Source organism: Mycetomoellerius zeteki, unplaced genomic scaffold (genome assembly GCF_001594055.1).
Source record: "Mycetomoellerius zeteki isolate Tzet28-1 unplaced genomic scaffold, Tzet1.0 scaffold766, whole genome shotgun sequence".
Classification (NCBI taxonomy): Eukaryota; Metazoa; Arthropoda; class Insecta; order Hymenoptera; family Formicidae; genus Mycetomoellerius; species Mycetomoellerius zeteki.
The window spans coordinates 256484-264289 of NW_017257793.1; positions in this window are offsets into that span (position 1 = coordinate 256484).

The window sequence follows — 7806 nt, forward strand, 5'->3', positions numbered from 1 at the left end:
CACGGGTACGTGTAGCGCGAGTGTGTTGCGACACGTATTCCCCGTACATCACGTGCAACATAGCGGGACAAAGGCTAACGCATTTGCGGGCTTTGGCGTTGCGAAAGCGATTCGCGCACCCGCGAGCTGGACCCCGTAGTTTCGCGATTATCGCAGGGAAGACAGAGACGATAGCGCGCAACGCGTGCATGCGTGCGTGCGTGTGTTACGTGCTTACACTCACGCGCGGATGCACCGGAAATTATGCTGTCGGCCGTGCATGGAAATTGCTTATAGAGGAACGCAATGCACGTTACGGACACCACATTGCGTCTTCATCCCTTCCTAATCATTTTGCAATTCTTCAACGCGGAGTATTATTCGCGTATTTATTTTCGATTTTGATCGCGTATTTATTTTCGACACTCAATATTCTACAAATAGCTGCTTTATTCTTGATAAATATTCGTTGAGTATTGAGAGAAAAGTCAATACAAGCATATACAACAAATAATAAAAGATAATATAATATAAATTGTATACTGAGAAAAATTTCTAGTTGAAAATGGACGAACTAGAAGAGTCTAATCATATTAATCAAAATGCCGGTGATCACAATTGGATATCGAATTATCTCGACTAGTGTCACAGGATTTATAATCAAAGTTTGAAAATCAGTTTAGAAATCAGTACTAACTATTTATGTAAGCACTGATGCAGCTTCAAATAAAGCGAAACTGAAAATTTGATATTACTCCATAATTAAAAACTTCCTAAAACCGAATTTTATGATGAACAAACTATTTTTTGAAATTCTATTATCCACACTAAATTCATCAATTTGATTTTTTATTTTTTATCTCAGATTCGAATAAAGCATCAAATTACTCCATAGGCTAAGTTTCATAAAAATTGCGCGAGCAGTTTATAAAATAAAAGAAGGTGATCCCAAACAGAGTCCACAAAGAGTTAATGACATAATTAAACAAATAACGTTTGATCTTTTTTTTATAAACGAATATCATTATTCCTATTAAAAATTTATTGAAATTATAATTATATCTGAAGCAAATTTCATTAGAGGAACGTCTTGTGATAGATTACGGTTCATATTCACAAACTATATAGACAAAGCACAAACAATCAGGGGGAGAACATTCAACACATTTCGCTGATATACGGTTGTAATTACCCTCGTTTAACGATCCGGACGAGACTGGGTAATGTTATTTGGTGTTACAAGCCAAACAATACAATGACTTGTCAGCCGCATTGCAATCGCGATGAAACTGAGTTAACTATGATTAAAGCAGTCATCCCACTGGACCTTGCTTATGGATATGTCTCTTAATAGTAATTTTACTACAAAAGATATGTTTTTATACGTCAATTATATATGTAAGCAATCCTCTTCCCGCTCCCCGCTTTCTCTCCCCTTTATCTCTTTCTCTCTCTGCTATGATATTATATGAATAGAAAGTACATGAAAAATTATTCATAGAACTTAATGAACAATGAGTATAATTATCATAGAGAAACTTCTTAAAAAGAATAAATTTATAATATATCGAATATGAAGGTTAAAAATTTTGATGCAAATTACGAGAAGATAAAAAATAATAAGAAGCAAAACATTCGTAAAGAGATACAGGAGGTGTTTCTCTCTACAACAATAAGCTGATAATCATCAGAGAAAGAAATATTCTCTTTATGACTGGATGTCGCATTACTTCGATATAATGCGATATTAAGATTTTATGTTCTTCTTTGATCATCAAATTCGCGAATGCTATCTAAAGAAAAAATGAAAAAGAGAGAATTTATTCCCTTACAAAAACGTGAATACTGACATCTATGTTCCAACACGAGTCGATGCTACCAGATTTAATAAATGTATGCTGATGCAATAAACATACATTGATAAATTTTTTAAAGCTCTTAATTGCCACGATAAACAGTGTCCATATTCAAACCGCTTGTTACAAAGATAAAATCGTTGTATGTTTCTTAAAAAATTCAATAAACACACACGTTCAGTAACTTTTTCCTAGGAAAAAAAAACATTTGGAAAAGAAAGATAAGTAAATATAATTTAGAAAGTTTTCTAATTTCATCATCTATAAAAGACATTAGAAGTATCAGAAATCTAAATGTCATTTACTAACAGTATGCATCCTAAGAGAGCGGATCGAATGTTAAGTTTAAGAGCGCCGAGATTTATAGAGGTTTCGCCGAAGACTTAGCACAGCACGGAGGAGAACTCAGAGCAAGAGGGTTCTAGTACACCAAATTAGTTACAATAGTTACGATAGTATAATATAGTAAAGTTTGAGACACAGATACTGAAACGAGTACCTTCCAATATCTGTATATGTATGTGAAATGATCAAATCTTCAAGCAAATATCCGTATATGTACGAGTATGTGAAATGATATATTCTAGCATAGACAACAACGAGATATCGAAAAAAGTGACAGAACAAAGTGACAAACAAATACAAGAGAAATTCATCGCTATTGGAAGAATTTAAAAAAATTAATACTAATAAGTTTTATGACCAAAAATAACGACAGAAAGAATCTCGTAAGATAATCCAGCTGAAATTTAAATTTCAAAGCTCGTAAATCTCAATTCACGCAACAGATTCTTGTAGTGTTAAATAACAATAATCGAATACGATATTCCGATGATCTACGATCAAATCTCTTGGACGTGAAATATGTGGAGAGAAAGGCAACTAGAAAAAAGAACTAATCGGAGGATCAGTAGACAGAAGAGCCGCGGGGCCGTCAGATAAACTAACAAATGTCCCCAATGAATAATAATAAGCAGCTCAGCCCAATTTGTATTGCATTTACATCGGACGACACGTTCCACACGTAATTTATACGCCCGTCTAACTTGTGCATGTCTCATTCCATTCCTACCTTTCTCCACCAACTTATAGATAAGATCAAATTAAGCTTGTTTTCTCCAGACCTCATTCCTCGCGTATACGCTAATACCGAACTGAAAATAAAAAGAGACACCATTCGATGGGACATTGAATAGCAATAATATATTTCTATGAAGCAGACATTTTGGAAAATTTTAATTGTTTTATCTAGTTTAATACCGAAAATATTTAATCTTAGCTGATTAATTATAAGTATAAAGTATAAATATTCATTAATATTTTAACGTATCCTTCTCTTTTATATTTTTCTACTTTTTTTCAAAATGCCTTAGCGCGATGTATTAAATGTGAAATTACTAGAAAATCGAAGAGACAATTTTATCGTTATAATAACTGCATTGATTGGTGATTTACTGATTTACCGGAAAAGGTGGATGCATTTCAGTAGTACCACTTGCAACATTTGTTACGTGAATAGATTCTACCATGTAAACTACGGATTAAATTGTCGTATTGATTTTGCAATACCATTTTCAGGTTGCCATATAACATCTATCACGAATTAAAACAATGTAATATGTTAAACGTAATAGGCTATCGTTAATTAGGCGACAGTACAGAAATGTTGGATACACATATAGTAAATACATAAATATACATACTAAATATTTATGCAAAAAAATTCTACTAAACGATAACATTAATAATTAATAAAATATTCAAATTTCAAATTTGAATATTTTATTAATTACACTGGAGCACGTGGCGAAAGTCGAAAATTTTGACAAGTGCGATGGAATGGAGAGAACTTTGCTATAATACCAAGACCTCGAAAACTATAAATTAACCACAAAGTTTTTTATATCTCAATATTTTGCTCGACAAATCAAACAGTATTTATTTTAAATCGAACACTATAAAATAAATAAATATTAACATTTTTCGAAATTATAAAGATGCATGTTAATTAACAATTAATTCACAGTATTAGAGAATATCTATTTACATTTTTTAAATAATAATAAACGTTTTATATTATACTTAAATTTTTGATTTTTATGACTCTGTTTTTAAAAATCAAAAAATTGATTAGCAAAAATGTCACATTAAATCACTGCATATTTAAGAAAAAGGATATTCAAATTCTAATTCCATTGAATTATCTTAAAGACAGATCGTTTATATGTACTTACATCTGTTAGTTTAATTCGATAAAAATTGTATGAAGTCGAAATTAGTAAATTCTAGGGCACATATCTGTATATAAATCTATACGTGTGTGAATAAATATCAAATAACATTCATTTACTCATTTCATGATAACTTATTGAAAGCTAACTTAATTAACGTCTATTTGTGATGTTATATTATATATAATTACGATCATATTAGTATGAATCTAATGATATCTAATCAAGCTGATGATATATAATTTTCATGACACCGATTTCTATCAGTGATGTGTATATAGATCACCTTTGAACTACGTAGTTCGGAAAATTTAATACGCGTTCAGCACGCGTTTCACGTTCGGACTTTGCATAAATATACGTTCAAAATAGTTTACTAACTCGCATATACATATATTAGTCAATCGGTTCTGAATTTAAGCAAACACAAAATGAATATTACCAAAGTAAATTGAACGGCAGTAACCGATATATGCTCTCCTAAATATTGCTTAATACAATGTCAAAGCGCCTATTACTAGTTTGTCCGAGTGATTAGTACAGCAAGTTTTTCTTTAAACAGGAAAGAGAATAAGTAAAGTATTTCGATAACGTACGAAAAGCTTATACTGTGTCGGCCAATTTCAACACACAATTTAATTCGCATACGCGATGCAATTTGTCGGACCTTAACGAGGACATATCCTTGTTTTCCAAAAAAGAGAGAAAGAGACCGAGAGAGGCGTGGAATATCAATGGCTACGATCGAAGCGTATATGCGGTGAGTTTAATCACGTAGCGTTTCGAGCGCGCGAATCAGCAGGGAACAAGCGAAAAGTACGAGCACGACCCCCCTGGGAATCAAATCGCCGAGGGGCACACCAGCTGCAAATGTACGAAAAAAAAAATTAACATGTAACGTGAGCAATGACTGAGATATCTATCTAGTAACTGTCATCAACAAATTTCATTTAATCTAATAATATAAAAGCCTAATAAAATCTAATATAATATGATTCAAAGAATCTGAAAGATTTATTGCATTATTAGAAATTAAACTCAATACTATTCAAATTAGAAAAAAAATTGTATTTTTCGCAGAAGTGATTTCTTGCAAGACACAAAATAAAAACTATTACATTACAATACTAATATAGAGAAAAAGTCATAACAAAATTAAAATGAAAAATTAATATTTAATTATATACATGAGTCTGCTTAGTATAGTTCAAAAATAAATACATCCATACCAAAAATCGAAAAAAATAATTTTAAAAATTATGTACCATTAGATTAATTAGATTAATATAGATTTTAATAAAATAGAAAGAAAAGAGGAGTACGTAGAGAAAAAAACATAGTTCATTAGACGTATTATTATTTTCGAGGTGAATTCCGTCGCGTGGAAATACGAGATAACAGCGTCCAGTGAGACACCCGTTAAGGGATACGATCGTATCCCTGTGCGGCAGGATATGCGGCACGCAAGGATTTACGAGCAATAAAGTAACAATAACGAGAGCTATATTGGAGTCGCGAGCGACCGAGGATATCGCATTGTGACCGCGAGATCCTGTGCGGGTCCTGCCCTTCACGAATCCCGCACGCTCCTCGGGGACAATGTGTTTTATGTTCCGTAAGACGTGGAAAGGAACTTGCAGGTGTTTACGCGCGAGTTTATGTCCATTTACATTTACGAACAATAAAATGAAGCAGAATTACGGAATCGTTCTATTCCTATGATTAAAGTTCGAACAAGCTTTGTGAATGACGTGTAAATTACAAACCAATAAACGTTTATTTAGTGAAAATCAATGAATGAAACTAAAAGATTATAAAACTCTGTTAATAATTAACAAAGGCTCGCTTTGAAATTTATAAACCTGTGAAATATTTATTATGTAATAAAATTTAGGAAAAAATTAATAAAAAAACTTACATGTATTTTCTCGAAACCAATACATCTATATTTTATTGATAATTTTTGGGCGTTTACATTAAACAACGTTTAATTTAACTTTTGAAGAACATATTGGAAAGCACTGACGGCATTGAATCAAGAAATTCCGGAGTACAGCGAGGCAACTTCGTTCACGACAACTTGTATACGAGTTTATGGCGAGTCGTAAAATGGTCCTGAGACAGCAAGTCTCTTTAGCATTCTCAATAAAGGTGACTGCTAATACAATGGCTTTTGACCAGAAACTGTCACTGTGGGTGTGGTAGTGTCCTGTACATAGGTTTTACAACCGGATCAAAGCATTGTCTCTTTGGAAGATGTTCTTGGATCTGTGTTACGGTATTAAATGACGTAAGTAAGAATATTGAGTGCATCACGGCTAGGAAATTATATCAAATATACATTCATACAGAAATGCTTAAATTTAAATTTTCAACTTCTTGGTTCAACCTAAAGAAATAACTGAATTTATTAAAATTTAATAGTATCTCATGGACATATTAAAAAGCAATGAGCTTCGAACTATTTATATACATATTCGTATACTTCATACGTGTATTTATAGTATTTAAGAGACGTTAATTTTTACTGCAGAACAGTTTCATTGAAATAAACATAGCTTGATATATATTTATGTATATCCGGCAAATCTTATCAACTTTCTATTTAATTTAATAGACATTTTCCAATAGAAAATATTTTTGTCAAAATCTATTTCTTATTATTCATTCAGAATTTATTTTCTAGAATTCATTTTCTTGTTATTAGTCAGAGATAGTAATCTTCTCGTATGTGTTTTAAATAGTAAATTGAATAATTTAATAATAATATGGTTGCTCACATGATTCGCACAACTTGTTTGACTTCAATAAATGTAAGTAATATTAATTTTCTTAAATTTGTGATTCTCTGATATAATAGCAATATAAAAATATTGTAATTTTATACAGTAATCGACAATTTGATGAAAAAGTTTCGACAAGTTTAGGACATCCAACATATTGATCACTAACTCATATATTAGAGCATTTTCTTTTTAATGCGTTTATTCCGAGTAATTTGCGTTTTTAATTTGTTTGCGTTTTAAACGTTTTAAGCTTATTGTACTAAAGTGGACCCGAACCGAGGGTTGAAACGTAGACGTGTATTCATTTTTTTTTTTTTTAATAAATAGTCTTGTAATTTACACTCGAATATCCTATATTGATTCATATTGGCATTATTTATCGTGACAGAAATACGTTTTTTAAATCATGACAAGCAGTTTGAAGTTTGTTTAATTTAAATATAGCATTTAATAGACACACATTCAAATACACATAAAACATTTCTTACAGATACCAAAGTCTGAGGGAGAAAAATTTATATCGTGCCAACTTTCCTCGGATGCTCTCCGAATAATTTTCTCGCGCCAGCTTCACCGACTTTATCTCACAAAGAACAAAGTATACGGTGCATTCGCCGGTTAAAGGTCGCGGACTTCTAATCTTGAGAGGGTCGAAACGCAAGGTGGTGAGCACTTGGGCGAGGTCGTCCTATATTTAAGGGACCTCCCATAAAGGACAAAAGTTGCGCCGTATCGCAGTTGCGAGCAGGCCGCCACGCCGGAACGGTTTAACGTCTCGGTCGTCCGGAGCCGGTAATGGCTCCGGTCGGAATAGTTTCAGAAAAATGGCCACGGCGACTGAACTTACAGTTAAATAAACGCCGTTGTGTCCGTGCGCCGGCACGGCCTGGATAAAACGATTTACTGGCGCCCCGCGAACGGATAACGCTCGCCATTTGTACGTAATTCCAGCGG